Source organism: Pinus tabuliformis, chromosome 5_1, assembly GCF_031772625.1.
Source record: "Pinus tabuliformis cultivar Carrire ecotype Pingquan chromosome 5_1, CPIR1, whole genome shotgun sequence".
In the NCBI taxonomy this organism is placed as follows: domain Eukaryota; kingdom Viridiplantae; phylum Streptophyta; class Pinopsida; order Pinales; family Pinaceae; genus Pinus; species Pinus tabuliformis.
Window position 1 is genome coordinate 407,947,023 of NC_142305.1, and position 25,893 is coordinate 407,972,915.

Below are 25,893 nucleotides of genomic sequence, written 5' to 3' on the forward strand. Positions count from 1 at the left end.
GGTTCCCCAAGGGGTTGTGAATGCGGTTTTGTCTTGATCATCAGGGTGTACTAGGATCTGATTAAAGCCTGAGAATCCATCAAGTAATGAAATCCTTGAAGCCCATACCACTCTTTGGAGAATGTGATCCATCTTAGGTAAGGGATAATTATCCTTGAGGGATACTTGGTTCAAATTCCTTAGATCAACACAAAGTCTTATCTCACCAGTTTTCTTTCTTATGGGCACCGAATTTGAAATCCAGTCTGAAAACCTGATAGGTACTATGATACCATCTTTAAACATTTTTTGTACCTCTTTCTCAATTGAAGGGAGAAGCATAGGATTGATCCTTCTCAACTTTTTCTTAAATGGCTTTTGATTAGGCTTGAGCGGGATGGTGTGTTGGATAACAGAGGTGTCATAGGATTTTAAATCCTCATAACTCCATGAAAATACATCTTGAAACTCTTTGAAGAGGTCAATGTATTTAGGCTTCTGATCAGGAGGTAAGGATGCAGACAATTTTATTATTATCTTGGGCTTTTCAACAGTTCCAATTTTGCATTCTTCAATGGTAGCATTAAGGGGCTACATTTTTGGTTTTCTAGGGACATCATTTGAGTCAAAAATATCCTCTAATGGAGTTAGGCCTGTTGGAAGAAAATTGTCTTTCAATTGTATCACTTCAGCTTCAGCATCAACTACTTCTTCACAACTGATTTGTTGAATTTCTTGTATGTTGTCTTTGTTAAAAATTGTTGGATGTAGCACTTGGTTAGCTGTTTTGGGTGATAGTGCTGTTTGGTCCTGTTGGCATATTGTTTGTGACTCACTTACAGCCTCTGCATCAATGTTTAGTCCTGAAAATTCTTGCTGCAAAGTCAAGAAATTATTTATTTGTGTATCATCATAAAACACTTGCCAGTCCTTGACATTGTTTGGGACAGAAGGTCTGTTTTTAATCTCAGCTGTGAAGCAATGCTTGGATTCAAAAGGTAGTATGTGCTTGCAAATGTGACCAAACTATGAGCATGGAGATTATGGGTTCTAGAAATTTTGGTAATTTGAAATTCAGTGAAGGAATTTAGTATTTCAGCAGTAGCAGACCTATAAGATCTTAGTCTTTTGTCATTAGTGACAAAATTCCCCTTCACTTGTTGGATGATTAGGTCTGAATCTCTCATAATCGAAAGTTTTGTGGCCTTCAATGATTTTACCAGTTTGAGGCCTAGTAAAAGAGCTTCATATTCTGCCATATTGTTGGTGCATCTGAAATTTAGTCTATAGGCTCGACCTTCTGTATGACTGTTTTGTTGGTTATGTATCCAAACCCCTGCTCTTGCCCCTAATTTGTTGACTGACCCATCAAATTCAAGGAACCATAGGATTTCGTGGTCAAGGGAAGAATTTTCAACCACTATGGGGCTTGGCATCAACAACTTGAGATCTTGGCTTACACTTGGTTTTTCTTCTTGAACAATTTTGTTTATTGATTGCTCGACCATTATTTGTAGAGCAGTAGTTTGTTCATTTATATCCTGATCTTGTTTGAGTGTCTTAGTTTCATCATCATTTGTAGAACCTGTATTATCATTGAAGAGAATATAGGAGTCTATGTCAAAATGGACAGCATATATGGGAAAGTTTTGAGGTTTTTCTTCACTGCTGACCATGTATTTCATGAGTGTTTCTCTGTATAGTCTCTTTATTTGCCCAAAGACAGATATGGTGGCATAGGACATGTCTAATTGAAGAGAACCTTGAAGTTTAGCCCCCCATGATCTTGATAACAGCATTCCATACTTAGGTGGGATATCAGCAACTACAACATCCATCAAGATTGTCTTATTGGGGTATTGGACAAGTGACACACAGAGATCCTTTATGAGACCTAAACACTTAACTTGGCTGGAGTCAAATGAAAATAGGTCCTTATATGGTCTTGTAATATCTAGATTTAATCTTTCCATGACTGATTTGGGCATCAGGTTGTGGGAAGCACCTGAGTCAAACATTGCATTGTGTAATATCTTATCATGAACATGCAGGCTGACATAAAAAGGTAAGATTCCTGTAACTGTTGTCTTTCCATCAACCTCTGGGCCGAAAAGTAGTTCTGGAGTATCATCCAACACATTAACATCATCTTTGTTATGAGTAAGTTGAAGGGATCTCTTGATTTGTTGTTTATAGATGTTATGTTTGGCCAACTCTGAGAGAGGAATGGCTATTTTCAATTTTCCAATTTCAGCTTCCAAGTCAAAAGGTTTTTCAGATTGGGTTTTAGTGTTCTGGTTAACAACCTTTTCCCTCTCAATGGACTCCTTAGTGCCTTCCTCCTGTTTCTCCTTTTGATCTTGAGGCTTGTCCTTTTTACTCATCTTTTGAGAAATATTGCTTGGATTATGTTGCGAGGGTGATGTAGCCATTGGTTGTTGATTTGAGGGAGATGCTTCAGTTATTTCTTCAACTGTTATTTCATTTGTAATTGAATCAGTTTTTTCAATTGGCTCTGTAATAATAGCCTTCTCAGGCTGTGGGGTGTCCTTTGTTTTGTCAGGCTGTGTCACATTTATTGTTCTACTTCTCAATTTGTATTGCTTATGAACTTCAAAAACAGTTGTATCATAGCCTTGTTTGAAATCAAATGACTCACCTGATTTGGTTTGGAACCACTTGATATCATCATCCTTATGATCTTCTTGTGTTAAAAAGACTTGATTCCCACTATCCAAACCCATTAGGTTGATGTGAGGATCCTCATTGGGCTCACTGGATGTGGAAGCCTCAGCATAATTCTCTTGGAAAGGGGGTCTGACATGTTGGTCGGGATCAGTTCTTCCAGCATTGGGATTTTGATTCTTTCTAAAGTTTTGGTTTCTTATATTGCTTGTTTTTCCTTCCCATGATGACTTTCTTTCTATTGTTTCCACTCTGTCCCCAAGTCTATCCATACCTTTGATGATTGCATCTAACTTCTGCTCAAATGTTGAAGGTTCTTCCTTAAAGGTAGTTCTTCTTTCAGTTTTGGCCCTATTTCTCTTGGCAATTAAATTTGCCTCTACACTTACTGCTATGTCTTGCATGTCTGCCAAAGTTACAGGGGCTCTTTCTCTTAATTGATATGCCATATCAGCATCAAACCCATCAGGGAACTTAATTAATGCTAAATCAGGTGGAGGCCTAAGGTTTTGAGGAATGGCACTATAGATAGAATTGAATCTAATGCAATAGTCCGAGACATTTTCTTGTGGACCTCTCTTTATGGTGTCATATTCAGATAAAATGTGTAGAGGGTCTTTTTTCTTTTCCCATCTGTTTAGAAAGGACTGGTAAAGATCACCCGAATTAGCTATAGAGTTTGCATCCAGTGTCCTGAACCAAGTTATTACTTCACCTGTCAGACTTTGTACAAAAATTTTCATTCTTACATCATCATCATCTATCTCATAGTTTTCGAAGTAATCTTGCATTTTCTTGGTATGTTGTAAGGCAGTGTATGTACTGGTTCCATCAAAATAAGTGATTTTGCCTTGGTAATCCTGAGGCATGGCCCCAAGATTGTTTGGCAGCTGGAGGGGTGCATAACGATTAGCCATATTTGGTGGGATAAGTGGGACAACTGGAACAACAGGGACAACAATAGCAGTTTGGGTGTTAGGTGTAGACAATATATTTTGTGAAGTGGATGATGAAGAGGGGGAGGAATGAGTTGTATGGAGGTGAAAAGTTGGCTTAGAAGGGGTGGGGATAAAAGTGTGCTGAACTGCCTCAGGGCTAGATTCAGGAGATTGCTTGGGTTCCTTTTGGCTCCTTTGAGTTTTATGGATCAAATTTGGATTCTCAAAAACAGGAGGAGGATTTGGGTCAAGATTTGACCTGGTGTGCCTAGTTTTCCTTTTAGGAGCCAGCTTCTGAACTTCTTTTTGGTATTTTTTAGGATATTTTTAGAACTATTTCAAGGGACTGCTCAAGCTGTTTTTAGAACCACTGTCTAAAGACAGACAGCAGTTGAAAAATATGCTCATTCCCCAGTGGAGTCGCCAATTATGTTAACACCCAGGTTGTTCCCTTTGACTCCCAAGGGAATACGGCCGGGGTAACCACTAACCAGGCTTTGGATTACATTTTCTAGCCAAACTATAATCAGAGAGGGCTCTCTCTTTAAGATTTATCTCTGTTTTGTGAGGATTTTAGGCTAGTTATGAGTTCAGTTTTGTTTAACGTTTTGGTTGAGTGATGTCTTTCAGTACTTAAGGTGGAAATCTTTAGACAGTTTTTAGTCCATTGGGCAATGGAGGCTGTGGCTACAGGTTGTTTGAAATGTTGAGTGAGATTGTTGAAACTGCAGGGCCATTTAAATATCTCATGAAACAAACTTGAAATTGTGATGGTGAAGTATGATTAACCAGTGGAAGGCAATTAAGACTTTTCCACTAAGCTGAGGGTGTGAGAAAGAGATATATTGCACAGGAGTATATTTGAATTCCTGCACAATAACCACTGTGAAAGATATAGTATGGAGGTGCAGCAATTAAGAATTACACCTTATAACTATAACTGAAGAAAAAATTTAAAACAGCATAGATTGAGGTCAGGGTATTCTATGAATAAGTCCTGAAACTATTCTTTTTCTTTGCCATTAACTGTGAAACATAGAACATGAATGGGTTATGAAGAAATAATTAAAACACATAATGAAGAGTTAAAAGGAAACTTATTATGCCATGAAATACGCAGGAATCCTGTAGCATTCAGCAAACATACACAACGCCTCAGACAACCCAGAACTTTGGAAATTCCATCAGCTTTTGTATTAATACTCTGAACATTTACAGCATAAGATTTCTGAAAGAGAAAATCAACAACCACCCCTGCTACTTCAGCGAGGGGGAATATATACAATCGGTGATACAAAATATCTGAACCACTGAGTCACTTGAGACATAAATACGCTCACCAACTTTACAGAATAGCAGATAAGGAAGTTATTACAGCTCTAAATACAAAATGAATGCTCTTTAATTCTGTCAGAAGTCTTTTTGACCTTTGGAGGCCACTAAGTCGGCTGAGCATTCTGTATTAATGTTGAATGATGTGTCTTTATGGCTTTGTCATGCTGTAGCTTTCTCGGCCCTGTCATCTGTAACTGTCAGTGCTGCTTTACTGGCCGAATTGGTTTGTTGAGTTGGCTCAATCTATTCTTTTCCAAAAATACTAAATACATCAACTTTTCCTGTACATGATGACTTATTTTTTCTGATTACAAAACTTGATGAAAGGATTTTGATTACAGTATCAACTGTATCATTTTGGTCCACCATTCCTGTGTGGGCAATTGATGTCTCAAAATTGCATCTAGGGTCTCATCTGCCTCTGTATATTTGTAGAAGTTTGGAGGCACTTCAAACAAATGTTTGATCTCATTCATAATAAAAAATAAGTTCTCTACTCTATCATAGAGACTTTTCCTAGATGCTGGCCCTGTTTCTTCTGAGGTACTTGGTCTTACAGTGATCTGATTGGTGGAAAATTTATTGACCCTTTTTGCATAGTTCTCATGTGATAGCAACCTCACTGCGTTGTTCAGTAAGCCAGGAAGACCTCTGCTTTGTAATACTGCAAACTTATCCATGAATTTGTTTACTTCTGTTTGCATGTCCTGGCTTCTTCTTTCCAATGTTTGTACCAGGCTTCTCAATGTAAGGACTCACTTTATCAGCAGGATGGTTTCAGTTCTATTGGGGATTCCCATTGCTGCCAACTGAGGACCTGTACGGTTGTTGAGCACATTAATCATTATGTTGGCTATCTCAGGCATATTGCCTAGAGATGCCCTTGCTCTCTGGACTTCCTTTTGTGCTTTGCCTATGAGCTCCATTTGCTCATGAATGGTCTCTATATAATGCCATTGATCTGTGATTGATTGGGCAATGTTGGCCCATAAAACTGTCTTGACCTCAGCCACCACTTTAAGGGTGAGCTCTTTCTCTAGTTCCTTTATCTTCTCCTTGAGGGCCTTTATTTCTCTTCCTTTTTCTGCTACACTTTGCTTGGATTTGTCATATTTTTCATTCAGCTTAGCTAAATTCTCTCTGGCTTCATTTAGCTCTGCCATTTGGGCTTCTAAGGCCTAGATTTCATTCTTCAAATTCTGCATGTCAAGGCTTGGAGCCTGCTTTGATGTTGGTGCTGGTGCTGATGTAGATGGCGCTGTTTGAGCTGTCTGTTCTGTAGGAGGAGCACTAGTTTGAGGGGGTTCCTCAAGGTTGATTATTTGTGGAGGTGGCTGAGATGTTTGGCCTCCTTCCTTTTGTTGTAGGGCTGCCTGCAGTGCAGCCTCTGATTCTCCCAATTTCTCTTCTGTCTGGATCAGCTGTTTGTATAATGATATCAACATGCTTGCTGCATCTTGGTCATGCCTCAGCTGGGCAACCTCTTCTGTTTGTGGGTGAAGAGTTGCTGGGATCTTAACCATTTTTCTTAGTCCTGCCATATCTGCATCTCTTAGTTTCAGCAGCGCTTGTATAGCTTTGGTGTCCTTGGGATCATGCCCAAGTTCTATGATGATATCCTCCAATGCTTTGATTCGGTTGTCCTTTGCCTGAGAGGATGCTTTCTCCAACTCAAGTTGGGCAGCTGTATTATTTAGGCTATTTCCAACCTATAATTAACCAAATTTTTGTCCGCAAGAGTGGCATATACCATCTCACCCGTTTTCTTGTGCAATTCAATCTGATCCATAGGGTGGATGTCTTTTGCAAGGACCTCAAGGTTGGTCCTTATATAGTCTGCAACTGAATATGGTTGCAGCATGGTTGGCATGAAATGACTCATTATCATTTTGCCCTCTTCTACATCATATGCAGACATCAACCTCTGCTGGTTTGTAGGAGCCATTTTCAATAGGTGATTGTACAGCTGTATCCTAAGTGGCTCATTCTTCTTTTTGATATCAATAAATTGTTGTTTGATGCATGTTTCAGCTTTCCGTTGCTGGCTTGAGGAGATGACTTCTCCTCCAACTGTTCTTTCTTGTTCCTGCTGAAAGGAACTTGCAGATGCCTCCATTCTTGGTGGGCCCATGCCCAAGGATTGTCCAATAGGCATTTCTTCCTCAGAGAGGGGATTCATTTTGTGCCTTTTCTCCCCTTGATTTGTGGATGTGGTGAGGGGAGTCTCCTGCTCTCTATCCCTCTTCTTTCCCTTTTCTTCTTTCTGTGGAGTTTGTAGCACTGAGGCCTCCACTGCCTTTTCTTGCCTAGGAGGCACATTCTCTTGAGCCTGTTGCTCAGTGGATATTGGGGCTTCAACTGTTTGTTCTTGCTGTATTGGCTGCCCCTCTTTTTGCCCTCCTTCTTGCTGTTCTACTTGCTTTTCTACTTGCTGTTCTGCTATAGGAGGTGGCTGTTCCTGCTCCATCTGCTTCTCTTTGCCTTTGCTGGGAGCCTGATAAGTAGCCTTGGCTGCTTGCTGATGTGCTGTCGAAGATGATGTAGCTGCTCCAAGCTGCCTTTGGTATGAAGAGGAAACCTGCCCACAAGTTTCCAAGTCAGCCTCTTTCTCAATATTCTTTGCCTCTCTTTGTAGCATTTTCTCTCTAGTCATTGGCTCTTCTAGAGTGCCCTCTTTCCAGTTTAATGCATTGGCATGTTTCTCAATATGAGGCAGTCTCACATGAGCATAGCCACCTAATTTGTATTTTATCCTCCTAATGGAAATGAAATGATTAGGGTCATAAGGTATCCATTGGAAACTAGTTTCTAATCGGAGGCTCTCTAGGATCCTATCTGCTTCCTTCCATCCCTCCTCCCTTTGGTTGTAAAAAAATGGGCCTAGCTGGTTCCTGACCTTTAGTTGCACCTTCTTGTTTTTGCTGTGGAAATGGACCTGGTCTGCATTTCCAAACTGTCTGAAATACTCCAAGGCAAATAGTCTCATCGGGATATATCTTGGCAGCCTATAAGGGTTCAACTCACAGCCATATATTATGATTACTGTATGGTGTTGGTAAAAGCACCAATCACCAATGTTGTAGGCCTTTGAGAGGTGAAGTATCCTTTGCATCTCATCTGTCAATCTGGGAGGAGGGACACCCAATAACAAAGTCATAGCTGGATGAATGAAAAGGTCTATGAATTCACAGTATGTGTATGGTGAACGAGAGATGTAATGAAAAACTGAGGTCCAAAATACTACAGACCTTGGATTTCCCTGGGCATCAAGTTTCTTGAGAGGAATAGGGAAACTGTCAGGTTGATAAAATAGGAACAGATGATAGATGTATGAGGTGTATCTGAACACCTTTTCCCTTTCTAGATTCATCAGTTGCCCATGAATCTTATTTTCAATATACTCAGCATAGTCATAGTGTACAGCGGGAGGCTTTCCAGGAGAAAATATGGACAGCATGGCCATTATGGTGTCATCAACATCCTCAATTCCCTTGTACCCCAGGACATAGCTGATCAAATCCACCAGCATCTTGCCCAAGTCATTGAGATATGGGTTTCCAATGGGAGGTGTTCTCAGACCTTCAGAGCTTGGCTGAATAAATAATTGATTAATCTTGATGACCTGGGCACTGGACAACCTGCCCCCCTTCTTTAATAAGTCCATCATGGAGAGAGGAGTCAATGGTATTGCAGAATGAAAGTTCAACATTTGATTTATGGCCTTAGGGGTGATATGGAACAAGACTACACTTGATGTACTGAGGACAACTCTTTGACAGGGATCATAGTACTCACAGCATCTATGGATCAGGTCTAGAAGGACATTGACTTGAGGAAGGTTGTAAATGGGCAAGTTGGAGTCCCAAATCCCTAAAATATTAGCTCCACTGAGGTGTTGAGATTTTAATTCATTTAGCATATGAATATTAAATTTGGAATTCATTGAGAATGTGTCTATCATCTGATAATCCTTATCCCCCAGGGCCTTCCATTCTAACTCCCTTTGTGGGGCATTCAGGGGTTGAATATTCAGGGCCACTGGTGTTTCCATGGTTAAGTAGTGCTATGACTTGTACTAGAACTGGTTTCAGTGAGCAGAACAACACAGAGGGGTACTTTTGCAACAGTGAGGCAAATTTCAAGGAAAAATGGGGTAAACTGTGGTGAGAATAGTTTAAAGTGCTCCACAGAGAGTTAATTGAGCATATGCAGGGAGTAGTACCACTGCTTTCCTGGTGAATTTGCGCAGCTCAGGTTTTAAGTCCACGAATGCGCGGACTAACTGTAGATTTTGTGAAAACTTGGCTAAACGAGGCTCTGCAGGTGAATGTTGACTCAACAATTGAAAATGGAGGCTGGCCACGGGGGATTTGCTGGTAAATACAAGCTTCCTCACTCTTTTAACTTAGTTTCAGATAATTATGGACACAACCAAGCGCGGAGGGAATGATTTGGATAAATACCTGAGGAATTGCCGGCAATGGTTACAAATGCAGATGGGTTCAAGGCGCCAACGGTCTTCGGGTTGATTTATGCAGGTTGGCGACGGATGGTCGTAATTTGCATGCAGAGGTGAGCAACAGTCTTTTTGGCAAAAGTGACAAAAAACACGAATTTTGGCTAAAATATGGACTTTTTGGGTTATTGGCGCTTTTTTTGGATGACGTCAGCATGACGTCATCAAGTGGGGTTAGGGTCGGGTGACGTTAGCATGACGTCATCGAGTGATGTGGCGGCCTGTGAGTGGTCCACGAGGATTGCATAGGTGGCAGACATGTCGGAGCGCTGGCGGGCGGGGGTGCTATCAGAGGGCCGAGTCAAACTGACATGGGCGTGACGTAGTAATGACGTGGTCATGGCGGTAAAGCACATGCAGTAAGTGGTTTTTCTCGGACCGCTCTGGATACGGTCTTGGAATTGTCAGAGGGCGGCCCGAGAAGATATGGGGGTGACGCGTGGCAGAGGCCTGACGTCACCCTCTGACAGTTTCTCGGGCGGTAAAGTGCGGTCATCAGGGCCGACCCGATATGGACGTGGGTCGTCGGATGAAAAAACCCAGATCCGACGGTTGACGGATCGCTAAGGTGCCAGGACAATACGCCAACAGTGCGGGAATATTTTAATATTTTCTTTGAAATACGTGCCTGGTGGGGACTTTGGAATTTGGCGAATTATATGGGTTTTTTCAATGTATTTTTTATGAGAATGCGTATTGCGCCAAACTTTGGGTAAAGCGGAAGAATGGGTTTTTTGGCGCATTTTGCAAATAACGCGGGTTAGGGGTAATGGTGGGTTTTTTACAAGGTTTTTTTGCAAATGAAGTAGGTAAATGGTTTCAAAGGTTTCTGAAGGGAAACGAGGGGTAGGGCTTAGGTTGTTAGACCGAACAGAGGTCAATTTAATCCCTGATTGTGGACATATGGCTATAATGCCAAAGGGGGTGGGGAATATTTATAGATTGCTTGGGGTTTATACACCATAGTGTTTATAATAGTAAGGGAAAAGGGGAACATAGGGGATTTAGATAATAAGAAGTTAGGGGTTAATATGAGTGGAAGAGGTGGATGAGGGGGTAAAAACACTAAGTCTTATATGAAATCAACTTGAGTTTAGGAAGTAGATCAAAATGAAAAGAATTTTAGACAAGAAATGTTGCTCTTAAAGAAACAAGAACCAACACAAGACCTTGGTTACTTTCATGAACATGGCTGGTAATGGGATGTTAGCAATGAATGTGAGGGGGGGGAATTAGGAAGTTAGACATGCTCCATTGGGTTGCTGCAAGGCGATGGAGAAGAGGACCTTCCCTATCCATTGATGTTTCCTTTATGTTAGACCAACAAAATGAAAGTAATGACATTTCTGCAACCCCATCTACCTACCCATCTACTTGCCTAACATTTTTTGTTTCTTCATGGAGGGTGCACTTAGACTTGCAGACCCTCATGTGCCTTTTCTTTTCCTTTGGCTTTTTCTTTTGTTTTTCTATCTAAGGCTAGCCTTATTGCTTCCAAGGCCCCAGATTAAGCAGTTGGGAACCTTAATTCTCTACCTAACTACTGGTCTGCCAAGATTAAACAGTTTGGACAAACTTCTTTCTCTATTCTACAACAAGAAATTGAAACATGGCATGATCCAGATTATGTTGTTGGACCATCCATCCAAAATTCAGTCAACATCAAGCTATGTACACATATTGCCTTCTCTTGGAAATATGGGATCTTTGCATCACCAAAGCAGAGCATATTTGGAACTTTCATTTGCCAATCATGAAATATGAAACCTATTGGTATAGGTATCTAACAATATCATAATTAAATTTACAAAAGATTGTTTTCTCTTTTTCTTGCACTAAATATTAGATGACAAAAAATTTATTTATGAGGATAGTATATGAAAATATCTTAATATAGTATGATTTTCTAATTGATAGTATAGTTTGGGTATAAATGGATCATGGTCATAACCTAAAATTTTTCTTTGAAGACACCTTGAATATCTCCTAATATCTATGTTATTTGGAGCAAATTATTCTCAGCAACCAAAATATGGATGTCTTGGAAAAAACCCGCGTTTTATATTTCCTAGATTCCGCTATGTTCTTCTAGAAATAGCACTCGAAGTTGATGACTCAATTCTTCCTAGCACAAGTTGTCTAAAATATTGATTGTTTCCTCAAAGCTTCTTGAATTGGCCTAGGTACAAAGTAAACAACATGAAACCATGTCATTGATGCTATGGGAAAAACTCATGTCTAAAAGTTCTCCTTAGAGTCATGTGGATATGCCAATGTCAGAAGTTGCTTCCAGGACTTGCATAGGAATTGCAAGAACTCACTAGACAAAACTATTGTTAATAAAAATAAAAGCATTATCCCCTGTAATATATTAAAAATAAAAGGAAATGACAATAATTGTAATTAGCATTCTTAGGCTTATTATGACATTTTCATGATAAAACCAAGAGGGGCAATGAATAAGTGAGAGCATGTAGAAAAATGGATAAGAAGAGATGTCTTAAGTGGCAAAAAGGAATGGAAAATTGATAACCCAACATCTCCCACATCCATACACCTTTGTATGTCCCAATGCAACCAAGGTAATTCTAATCCTTAGCTAGATTGTAGAATTCCTAACGTTGTATGTTATACCCATAAGATTTGTCAAGCTCCATCAAATCCTTGACATGTACTATTCAAGTTTCTTCCACAAATCAACTAATAAAATATGCATGCTTGTCAAGGATTTCGAAGAAATAAAAGATAACCTATGAAACTTCTATTGTAGACTCCCTAGTTCTTCAAAGTCCCACATATTATTTATCAACATAAGAAATCATTTTCTTTCCTTATTTTCCAAGCACACGTTCCATTTCATAGAACATTGAATTAAAGTCTAAAATAACAATGGTGAAGACATCATATCAAGCTAAAGATCATTTATATATTGTTAAGTTGAGCTTCTAAAAAACTTTGATAGGGACTTTTCATTAGGTTCATTATCTATACTATGCATATCTTTAATGTCAAACTGATATATTTTCTTCGATTTCTCCACGTTGTCCATTAGTCCCTCTGTAATCGCACTTTTAATAGAAATAAAAGATTGTAATTTTTCATCAATACTTCTTAGTTGTTGTTATTGTTGTGATATTGAATCCAAAATTAAAATATTGCAGACATCCATGCATTGTCACAGTCGAGAGTGAGATGTTTGTTTTCACTTTATATCTTATTCTTCCTTTTAATTTTTGCTAATAAACCATCTACATCATGTGCTACATTTTCTATCTTCCTCCTCGAAAATGGATCTTAGTGTTGTGGGAATAGCCTTCTCAACTCCCCTACGAGGGAGATATGGGGGTAGCCACTTTTAAAGAAATAAAACTTTAAAACTATAGAATACCAAAAGAAGGTACCACTCCATTTTGTATTTTTTTATCACTTTCATATTTTGTATCCCAAAATGTTTGCAAAAAATCTTCAATGTTCCTACCATGTCAAATACATTTTGCAATTGTTTCTCAATGGAAAATAAAATCATTACACAAGTAGACAAAACTAAATATAGACATATTAGGAAAAAATAACACAAGTTTTGAAAGAAAACATACTCTTGATAGGAGGTGATAAAAACTCCATGTACATAGCCTGATATGAGAAAATACAATAGATTTAAAACACGCTTGATTTCATTGTTGTATATGGCCTATAATTTCATAGTTTCATTACAAATTAGTATGATTCTAGGTTTTGAATAACATGTGTTCATTCCAACAACATAACTAGTTTTACTACTAGGATCTCTTTCTTAACCATAAAGTGGTAATGAAAATGAATGTCTTGACTATTTTGACCATAAAGTATTGAAATAATTCCATGAGTGTGTTGGTGCAAATCAAAACCATATTTTAGGCTCAATTTTTCTTCATACATAGATAAATCGAACCCTTCATTAATTTTTGCGACATCTTCTAAGAATTTTGTTACACTACTTCCAATATTCAAAATGTGAACAATAAGGATGATGGTAGTACATAGAGGGTAACCCTAATTAGGTGAAAGAGAAGCATCAATGAAATTCCAATGTAATTTTCTAGCAATCACATCCTTCTTATTTGTCTATCCATTCAAAGAACATCCTTGACTTTATGCTAAGATTTCCCTCAGTCATTTTGCAAATATCCCACATATTTTTTATATTGTATTTTTCATTAAAAATGAAGAAAATTCATCTCCATGGCTATCAATGAAAGCAATGCATTTTGAATTTCCAACTAGAGTTCCAATAGCAGGTTCCTTGGATCAAAGGCAACACCTATCCCATACCTTGGAATAGATGTCATCACAATTGAAGTAGTGCAAGTGGCTAGTTTCATCTACAAATGATACTCTATTGACATCATCCTCACGAGATGTTATCTTTAATGAAAAATGTTCATTTGTAGGTAATGGATACATACACACACACACACACACATATATATATATATATATATATATATATATATATATATATATATATATATATATATATATATATATATATATATATATATATATATATCATATTTCTTTCAATAATTGTTAGACTTCATTTTGTCACCATGAGAAATGATCATCAAAATTGGATCTCTCGCCATCCATCCAAGTGTCATGAAGCACTCCCTTGCAAGTCAACAACTTATATACGTTTAATAAAGTGGAATTTCTAGTTCTCTTGGTATAAAACCCTATTTTTAAGCATATGCGTAGTTTTTGTGAACAAAAACCACTCATGTGCAGTTTCTTCCATTGTAATTTGCGCAGAACTATGCTACATTTCTGAACAAAAATTGCAAAGGTTAAAAATTAGAAATAAAAAGTGAGATCTAGAAGCATTCTTGGGCGAGTCATTCCCAAAAGGAAGCCTCAAACTCATGTTTATTCGTGCCTAGCCTCATTTTTTATGGAACTAATTCCCATTCTTCAAGGAGCCATCATCCCTCTTTTAGTGGATCTCATCCTTGGACTAAGGATCTCAAACTGCTTCCTTTTGGCCTATTAATCAAGCCATAGGTGGGGGAATTGAGGGAGGCTACTGAGAGTAAGTTTATATTTCAGTAATCAGATTGGAGAGATTATCATTCTTAGAGATGATTGAGATCAATGAGAGGAGCTTCCCAACATCAAGGGACATGTTTTGTAGCTCCTTTATGTTTCTGAAATATATACAAACAAACATTTCTTCTCACTTCATTGTTTAATGGACTAACTGACCAATTTCATGGATGGTTTATGTTATTAATATTTTTCCATTCGAATGATGTTATTTATATTTGTCCATTGCAATGATGTTTGTTACTAGTCTCCTTGATCACTAGTTTGAATTATTGAATCACTTATGCTACATATTCAAGCATGGAGGAGTTCCAATGAAGCACAAAGGTGATCTTCATCGAGCATGTCGTAATAAGGTATGAATTTCCATTTGTCACCTTATTAGGTTATGATTCAAGAAAAAGAGATTCATGGAATGAACTAGCTTGATTGTCTATTTGTTTCTAGTTTCTGTCTAGGATCTATTGAGATCGCTCTTATCAGCAAGAGGGATTTATCCGCCTTAAAAATTGGTGACCATACATGGGAATGTCCTGTTCTATTCCATCTCCTTGTTTTTTATTCTCAAACCTTTTTTGATAACTTTATCTAAGTCTTAACAAGTTAATGATATTTCATATTTTGTGATTTGTTTGGATACTTTTTTATTTCTTCTTTAAGTTTGTCGAACTGCACGGTTTCTTCTTACAAACATGTTGGGAATTGGATAATCCACCACTCCCCGTGTGTTTCGTGACATGGACTAACCACCTCTCAAGGATCCGTTAACTCTGGAAATGCGTCTGTTTACTAACACCTGCAGGTTTTGGTGTAACGACAATCATGATCCCAACACATGGTATCAGAGCCAACTCCTTTTTTTAGCTTTTATGCTCTTTGCAACTCCATATTCTGCTCCTCTTCTCTCCATTCAAAAATGTTTCCTATTCATAAATGTTGGTAGCCTACTCCACGCTGTCACCTGAACACTGCTGCCAGACGCTGCCTGCGCCCTTTGTCTGCCGTATTCCATATATACAGTCCTTCCTCCACAATCACTGCCAAGTCTAAACGCTGCATTACCTATGCTCTCTGGATTGTCAAAATAACGTTTCCTGCCATAACATGGGACGTCGACTGTCTGACTATTCCAGTGCTCAAAGGAAACGAGTCGGTCTGACCAGCTTCAAATGTCAATGCAGAAATACTTTCTGCGGCTTTCAGAAAGTTGAGTACAAGGCAAAAAAATAAGGTGATCCATTTCCTTTTGGAAATCTGGAAAATAATTTTACTTCCTCCAATCATTTCATTCTCAATGCGATTTTTCAGTGCAAAGCAAGACAGTGTTAAAGTTCAGAGATTGAAAAAGAAGAGCTACCATTAAATGAACCCATTGTTATTATTCAAGCTGGTGCTTAATGCTAAAAAAGACCACAAAAATCAACAGAGGATAGCCAGTGAAGACATCCTCATTCCCGCATTGGTGAAAAGGTCACAGGAATGACTCCAGCGGACACTAATTTGGTCGTCATGGTGTTATGTTACACTGCAATGTTTTCTTTTTAAAGGCTTTCTTTTGGATAAATAGATACAGGTGACTTTGTTTGTGGTGAAATTCTTTCAAACCTTTTAAATTTAATTTGTTTATGGAATGAAGACTTCAGGTCCTTTGCCCACAATCAATTCTAACTATTTGCATTTTTTCTTATATTCGTCACACAAATATCCCTACGATCGTCGTAGCTTGTCTCTGGGTTTTGTTTGATCTTCGTTTTGTCGTACTCTGCACAGTTCTTGGCCCAGAATTGGGGATTTTTTTCCAACCAAAGCATTATATTTTGAGGGCCCTGTTCTCTTATATTAACGCTGAATTGAATTTGATCTGTTCAAGGTTCTTTGTGTCTTTGGAGGTTTTATGAAAAATGGCCAGTTCTACAAGCCTGGATTTTGTGGGTATTGGTGGCGAAAGCCCTGTTGCTAGGATTGACTTTGAAGTAGACGTGACTGGTGTTTCTTTTTATTATAGCAGGGTATTTGTTTAGAAACTATTGGTGGTAGACTTTTTGTTTGGGGATCATAAACTTCTAATATTATGTTGCACTAGCCCACTGGCTTTGAAAATTAAGGCGTATGGTTTGTTCTAGTTGAATCATTTTGTAAAGATCTTGGAGCACCTCCTTCTGTAGTATTGTGCTTCTTAAAGTTCTGATAAATATTACTACTATTTTGCTATAAAAAAAAAAATTACCACTAGAAGTACAATTTTACTGTATATTGGCAGAAGTATTTTTCTATCAGCAGAAGTATTTTTTTACAAAATGCATTAAATCATATCCATTGTGGGAATAGTTCTCACTAGGAAGGAGAACTATCCTAAATGGTCCTGGATGATAAAACACACCCTCATTTTCAATGAGTTGTGGAAAGGAGTATGTGTCGGAGACGAAGACATTGAACTAGTACGACCTACCTCAGACAAAGAGCTCGTCATTTGGGAAAACAAGAACAATAAAGCTTATGCATTAATCACAACATTTGTAAATGAAGAGGTGAGTCGCCATATTTCATCATATTCAACTGCCTTTAAAGCCTTACAAAAGCTGAAAGAACTCTATGACTCACATTCTGCACTTGAAGTTGTTCAACTCATGATTAAACTCTTCACTCTTGAACTGTAAAATAATGATCCTCTTGCTCTTGCATCTGAAGTAAAGTCTATAATGCATGATATCAAATCCACTAAGGTTGAATTGGATATTCCTCTTATTGCTTTTCTCAAGGAACTTTATCCTACTTACTCCAATTATCTTGAGTCATTGCAAGCAAATGGAAATCTCAAAGATATAACCTTTGACTCTCTTGTGAAAAAGTTTGTTGAAAGAGAGAAAGTTTTTGGAAAGAAGACAGCCCCTGAATCTTCTGAAGAGGTTGTGTGCCTTGCTCATAAAGAAAAGCATCCTACTCAAGATTCTACAAGAGGAAGAGGTGGTCGAAGAGGAAGAGGAAGATATTTTAGAGCCAGGGGGGGCAGACATTCTCAAGGAGAAAAGGCATATTTACACTACATACGCTACAAAAGAAATGGATCACATGATGCCTCTACATGCAAGCTACCATGGGACAAAATTGAGCAAAAAAGAAACCAACAGAAAGGTAAAACTGATGATACAGACAAATGTAAAGCACCTGAATCCATTCACTATGTTGTGGCACAATGTAACATTGGAGTAAATGAATATTTTTTTAATGCTTCACTTGCTTCTTGGAAAAATTATTGGTTGCTTGATTCAGGAGCAACCTGCCACATGACTCATAGAAAAGATTTTTTTGAATATTTCACTGACAATGTTGATGGAGCAGTATACTTTACAGACCAATCAAAAATCAAGCCATCAAGGCTTGGCACAACCAGGCTTAAACTGCCTGGTCTTCCAAACTTTCTTCTGCATCATGTTCTATATCTCCCACAACTCAAAAGAAACTTATTGTCCCTGGTCCACATCCGCCAGCAAGTTCACTCCATTCATATGTTTGATGGCAAGCTTGAGGTAAGAAAATCATCTGACCACTCACTTGTCATGAGGGGAATATAAGAAGAAAGGCTTCTCAAGCTACAAGGAACCTCTGCTCATGAACAAAATTTCTCATACAATTCTCATCATGAAGAAGGTACACTTCCATCATGTTTATTATGGCATGCTAGACTTGGACATTTGAACTATAATAGTCTCTGCTTATTGAAGAAAAATGGCGTTGTTGGTTTGCCTACAATTCATAGGAAACTTAAGCAATGTGATGCTTGCATTCTAGGAAAGCATAGCAAACAGTCTTTTCATGATTCACATTCAAGATCACATAGAAAACTTGAACTTGTTCATTCAGATTTATGTGGTCCAATGCTTGTTCCTTCTGCAAATGGAAATAAATATATCATGACATTTATTGATGACTACAGCAGAATGTGTTGGGTTTATTTATTGAAGAACAAATATGATGCTTTTCAAACATTGAATAATTTTCATAAATGGATTGAAAATGATGCAAATCTCATATTGGGTCTATTTGCACTGATAATGGAAAAGAATACACATCAAATGAATTTGAAAACTATCTTTGCCAACATGGGATCAAACATCAAACAACTGTGCCTTATAATCCCCAACATAATGGTGCAGCTGAAAGAATGAATAGGACAATCTTAAATATGGTACGATCCATGCTCTTCTTCAAAAATGTAAAGAAAATGTTTTCGGCTGATGTTGTTCTATGTGCTGCATATATAAAGAATAAGTGTCCATATAATGCTATAAGAAACAAGATTCCATATGAAATGTGGTATGGGCATGTTCCTTCGGTAAAGCATCTCAGGGTCTTTGGTTCCACCTATTATGCCTTGATACCAAAGGTACATAGAAACAAAGTTGGTGCTAGAAGTCGTAAGTGTATCTTTTTGGTATATTCAAACACCTCCAAAGCATAACATCTCTATGATGAAGTAAATTAAAATTTTGTTCTATCTAGAGATCTAATTTTTCTTGAATCATCCAAAACTGACAATGTTGTTGAGCAGCAACTTGATCACTTGGATAGATTCACAAAAGAAAAATCATTTCAAGAATTTGATAATCAGATTCCACATCTTGAAGGGGGTATTCCTATACTAGATCAACATGTGGAAACTTCTTCTGAAGAACACTCTCCCCTACATGAAACTCCAACAATGGATGATGCTTTAAGTGATGTAATTAATAGAATTGGGAGACTCAATCTTGATTCAGTCCCAACTCAATCAACGAAGCAGCCTAGAACATCTGCGAAAGCTCCCCCAAACTGGATGACAAAGACACTAGAAAGTGTACATCCTGATGAAGTTGGAAAGACAGGAACCAAAAATTCAAATTGGCAAAATGGAGGTGATGTAGATGACTCTAATTCGCCTATTGATATGGATGTTTCTTATGATTGTGAATTGAACTTGTCTACAGATTTTGAACCAACTTCCTTCAAAGAATTTGCTTCTCATGATGAATGGAAAGAGGTGACGCAAAAGGAGTATGATGCCCTCATAAAGAATGACACTTGGAAGCTGGTTGATCCTCCATTAGGAACCAAAGTAATTGGCTGCAAGTGGGTCTACAAGGACAAGTATAAAGCTGATGGCTCACTTGACAAGCACAAATCTAGGCTTGTGGAAAAAGGTTTTGCACAAAAGGAAGACGTCGATTATGAGGAAACTTTTGTCCCCACAACAAAATGGGCTGCCATCCAGACACTCTTTGCACTAGTAGCTCAAAACGGTGGGAAAGTCCATCAAATGGATGTAAAAACTACTTTCCTGAATGGAGATCTAAAAGAGAATGTTTTTATGTCCCAGCCTGAAGGATTTGATGTGAAAGGACATGAGCATAAAGTATGCAAACTTTTGAAGTCCTTGTATGGTCTCAAACAAGCATCGCGAGCCTAGTATGAAAAACTAACTGAGCATCTTCTGAAACTCAATTTCAAACATTTTGATCTTGATGATGCAAGTTTATTTGTCAATAAAGTTGGAAAAATAGTTGTATATCTTGTGGTATATGTATATGATATTTTGATGACAGGGAACAATGAGAGCTACATTGCATCCATAAAGAAGGAATTGGGGAAAAGTTTTGAAATGACTGATTTGGGCTATGTTCATTACTATCTTGGCATTGAAGTAACCCAACATCCAAATTCCATATTTATTTCTCAAAAGAAATACATTGAAGATCTATTGAACAGGTTTGGCATGACAAAGTGCAATCCTCTTACTACTCCAATGGAACAAAACTTAAAGCTCACATCTATTGAAGGAAAAGAATTTGAGGATGCAACAAAGTATAGACAACTTGTGGGAAGTCTTAACTACCTAACTACTACCAGACCAAACATTTCATTTTCTATTGGAATTCTCTCTAGGTTTATGCAAAAGCCTTGTGAGGGACATTGGTCTACTGCAAAAAGAGTTCTAAGGTACTTGAAGGGAACTCAAGGCTTTGGAATCAAGCATACATAGGTGGACGACTTCAACTTGATTGGATACTCTGATTCAAAATTCGATGGAGACAAAGAAACTGGGGTATCAACTTCAGGATATGCTATGAGACTTGGATTAGGAGCGGACTCCTAGAGATCACGCAAACAATCAGTTCCAGAAGATTCCACAACAGAAGCAGAATACGTGGCAGCAGCTAAAGCAATAAAAGAAATTGTGTGGCTCAAGAAAATTCTTGAAGATTTGCAGGTGAAACAAGTACAATCAACTCCACTCATGATTGACAATACCTCTGCAATAAAGTTGGCCAAGAAACCAAAATTCCATGATCGAGTGAAGCACATCAATACTAAATCTCATCTGATTCGACATCATGTTGAGGCCAAAACAATCCATCTCCATCATTGTTCCACAAATGAGCAAATGCAGACATATTCACCAAATCGCTCGGAAGAGAAAAGCTTGAATGATGCTTAGACTCACCAACATCCCTTCAAATTAAGGGGGGAATGTTGACACCTAATCCTTGTGATTGGGTGAATTTATGTAAATAAATAAATTAGAAATATGAGCAGTCATCGGGAGATGAACTAAATAGTCTCTCCTGCATGTATATAACGAACACCTACCTGATGGAATATGACACACAAATCATTTTTTCCTTATGGAGTTACTACCTGGCCTAACAAAACGAAGCATAGATCTCTACAGATTTCCTTTAGCAATAGTGGGCATGCGCATTGTAGTATATTGTCTACTTGCGTATACTCAGAGAATTTTTGAAAAAAAAAATTCCCCTCACTAAAGTATGATTTTTTTTTTTTAAGGTTTCATTACATTTGTCTATTACTTTAGTTAGTCTCCATGTGTTTGGTCAAGTGTTGTGAAGGATTTTTCATGAAATTTGTCTGTTTTCAAGGATTGAAAGCTAGGGTTTTTGAAGAATTATTGTGTTGATGAGATGTGCTTCTTGTGTTGCATTGAAAATAGGAGTCATTTTTATTCAAGTACTTAAGTTTAATCATAATTACATTTTAAGTGTTGATATCATAACATTCATTCAAGCATTTTCATTTTAAGGATTTCTTTGGGTATTTTGAATTTGAATTCCTTTGGTCATTTCTCAAAGATTTGTCTCAAATTCTTAACATTTTTTGCAAAAAAAATTCTCCCCCAATTGTGTCTAAGTATTAATTGTGTCTGTGTGTTATTATGTGTTTTCTTTGGAATTTTCACCCGATTTCCTTTACTTACACATGATTGGTTCTTTAGTTGCATTAGTGAAAGGAATAGTCTTGTTGTTCTTTCCCTAATTTGGAATCATCTCATGTTTGTTTTGAAGAATTCTCTTGCTTAGATTACATTTTCATGGTTAGAATTCTCATTTCATGAAAAAAAATCGTGCCTAGATCACATTTGCATAGTGTTCACGATAATTATGCATAGATTATGCTTGCATTGTTTTCAAGCAAATTGAGCATAGATTACATTGTGTGGTTTTCAACTTAGAGCTTTAAATTGCTTTGAAAAATTAGAAGTGGTACATTTTGGAGTTAATATTTTAAAGAAGAACATATTTACTTACTCTATCTAGAATTCATCGAAATGAAAATATTACAAATTTCATATTTGATGCATTAGAGTTTTGGGTGAAGTCATAATAACATCATTTTCACATGCATTTACCCTTTGAGTAAATAACAACTTAGTAACACAATGTTAAATAGATCCATTAGTATTTTCCATTTTTTAGGGGTCTTGCCACCTACAGTAGCTTAAGTGTAGGGCTTTGGAATAGGGAAGGAAGTAAGGTTTCCAAAGCTACAAAAAAATAATAGAATCTTGAGTTACAGAGAGAAAATCCAATTATTTTAGTTTTTCTCGCAGAATCTCTTCTTGTACATGAATTAAGCACGAGATGATGTTGAATCTCGTGAAGTGATCATACCTACTTCATCAGCCAATATATATTTATTTTCACGTATTAAAATGGTACTGAAAGGTACTTGGGGTCACTTGACAGTAAACCTCCAATTGATCATGTGGAGGAGCCTTCAAGGGGATTGAGCTTGCTACTCTACCCTTGTGTGTATGCCCGATCTATGAATGTTCCCTCTCGTAAAATTGTTGTATTTGGTAAACTTATTGACCATAATGCTAGGGCTCTACCTAAGGTGACAACAAAGGGAAGGTCCTAGTCTACCTGGAAGAGACATTGACTAGACTCGCTTGGACTGTTTTGAGGGTAATCCTTTCTTGAGATGGCATAAGAAAGGTTACTTGCCCTAGACTGTTTCATTAAGTATGTTGTCAGAGTAACTAGTTCTAAATGTTCATATCTATAAATATTTTCACATTGATCTCTGTGACGTCGGATTTGATTGCCAACTACTAAATATTGATCTCTGTGAAAGGTGAGTTTGTATGGTTTGAATCCCTAGATTTTTTAGTGTGTGTTAACTTGTTTGTTTTAACTTTTTACAAGACCTTAGGTGTGGATTATGAATACTATTTAATTATAATAAAAACTTATTTGGATTGAATATAATGTGAGAAGTTACCAATAGAGACATTCCTTTTAATGGGAACCATAATCCTCTCCATGATTTTGCAAATGTAGGCCCTCCTTATATGGCTACATTTTCACTTCTTGGATTCATGATAGGTTTACCTTTATGGTTGTTCTCAACTTATTAAATTCCAAATACTCTAATTGTACCATCTCAACCAAGTTTTTCATCTTAACCGAGTTCTCCATCTCAGCATCACCAACCTACTATTGACCCTTTACCTTATTCATCCAACATGTCCTCCTCCCTTTCTTCTTCCTCTCTTGGTAAAAGAATTGATGCTAGTAACCAAGTGACTAAGAAGAAGAAGAAAGGGAAGAAGAAGAAGAATCAAGATAAGAACGCAGTCAACCAACTAACCATGGTTGTAAGTATTGGTAATGCTGAGGGAACTTCTAGAATGCATCGTAAACCAAAATACACTTGAAAGTTTTGAAAGGTTGGCTACTTCCTTATCAATTTTCCTGGTATTCCTAAGGTTCTGGACATATCGTCAAATAATTTTCATCAATTTACTTTCGATCCATCAACACAGGATTCTAAGATTTCGGGGAAAAGTCTTAAAGTAAGGTTTCCTTGTAGGTTATGAAAATGGACTCATCATAGTCACCTTTGACCTCACATGGATGAAGCCTCAGAATTGTTGAAAAAACTTATTATTTCACAATGACAACTTCCAACTAATCACCGCAAACTTTCTCCCCCTCTACTATTATTTGACAAAGTGATTGATCTAAATTCAAGTACAGCCAACCCTTCTCTTCCATTAGATGGTGAAACATGTATCACTTAGGTTGATGGACTATTTGTTGATCAATTGGTCAAATATATTCCATCTTCGATTGATCCCGCTCTCCATTTAAAGAGTGAAATTCATATTGCTCATGTTCTTCATGTTACTTCAGAGTATTCTACACATGGGGGAATTTCATCTATTTCTTTTGAACCCCATCCAAGTAATGATGTTATTTATTTTCATGTGAGTAGACTGGAGGGACCTTGTCTTCCTTCTTCCACCCCTTCCCAAATCATTATGAAGGAATATAGTAAGAATGTGCGATGCATAAATGTATATGAAGGTGCTTTTGTCATTACTTTACCCTCAACTACTTGGCAAGCTTTGGGTTCTTATACTTAGCTTGTGCTTGTTACACAAAATCTTTTAGCTTTTAAAAAAATCATGAGTGAACCTTGCTAAGTTACGTATTAATCCAGAAGGTGAAATTGTTTGTATCAATATTATGGTAGAAAAAGGTACCCTACATTTCAATTTGCTCCTTGGGCAAGACTATGTCAATCCCATGAAATTTGTCGTATCGAAACTCTTTCACGTGATGTTCTTCCCTCACAATGGAAACATTGTGAGAGTTGATCAACTTTCATACGTTGATATTACTTTGACTACTAGTCATCTAGCACAACAAAATGTTCCTTATATGGAAGTGGTACATAACCTACCACGGGGTAATTATGTGGCAACCTATCCCATGTTTTTAGTTACTGATGCAAGCGAGCCTCTCAATGTCTGATTGACCTATTTTGACTTATATTCAGTAGCTGACAAGGTCAAAACATCAATCAGGGAATTTGAATATGATTATGTTTTCCATATTGATCCCCTTTACATGTGTTCCTTCCAAAGAATTGTTCTTCCATTTGATGAAGATATTTTTGTATCCATGATTAAGGGGTGTCCCTTGTCATGTGTTTCTTCCATATGGAAGCCATGAACAAGTGCCTTGAGGATAGTTCTTTTACTATGTCAACCTCATTAAAAAATGAAACACGTCGTATGAGGAAGGTTATTTTATTGCATCAACCTCTTAAAAAATGAAACAAATCCTCCCCTATTTGATTTGAGTCTTTAACTAGATCTCATAAATGTTAAGTCGAGTCTTTCTCATCTCATAAATAAGCCTTCATTTCATCCTCTTATTAGAAACTTGTAGTCTACTCAGATGAATGAAATTAAGTTTGAAGGGAATGTGCCCTTGCAGTCGTTATGATGGGTGCATGAAAACTTATCTCCAACACAATTTTATCTATTTCAAGCTTGTGTAAAAGTTAAACCACCCTCAAGCACAATTTTTCTTTGTTTCAAGTTTATGTAAAAATGAAAATTATCTAGAGTCCATTTTAGTTATTATTTTCAAGACTCATTAAACTCATTAAAATCCCAAGCTCCCTTTTCTATATTTTCATTCTCGTAAAACATACATGAAAAGGGTGAGTTCTTTTCATCTTTTCCTACTCATTAATTAAATTGAAAGTCAGTAAGATGAGTATATTTTTATCAATTTTTTCGAACTCATAAAACTTATGAAAAAGTGAAACCATAGAGTCCTCTTTTAAGCCCTTTTCAGACTTTTGAAATATGAAAATATCATCAAGTACTTGATTGTTCGAACTCGTAAAAGTAAATGAACAACCGTCCACTCAGTATAAGCTTACCCCTTTTGCGAACTCAGCTAGGTCTGTTTACAAAAAAGGTATACATTGATCAAACATGGTGAAAAAATTTCTCTCATGTATTATTTTATCATTTTTCGGACTTGAGAGACTAAATTTATGAAAAATAACCTCATGGAGTCTACTTATGTTTTTCTTCTGACTCTCTAAAACTAAAAAACACTGAGCTCTACTTTCTTCAGGCTTGTTAAAATTTTATGGTAGAACAACTAAATGAGTTTCTTTTTTTTGTCTTTTTCAATATCTTAAAATAAAATGACATCAAGTTACCCCTTTACTGGACTCATAAAACTTAAACAGTATAGGACTCATTAAGCATGACGA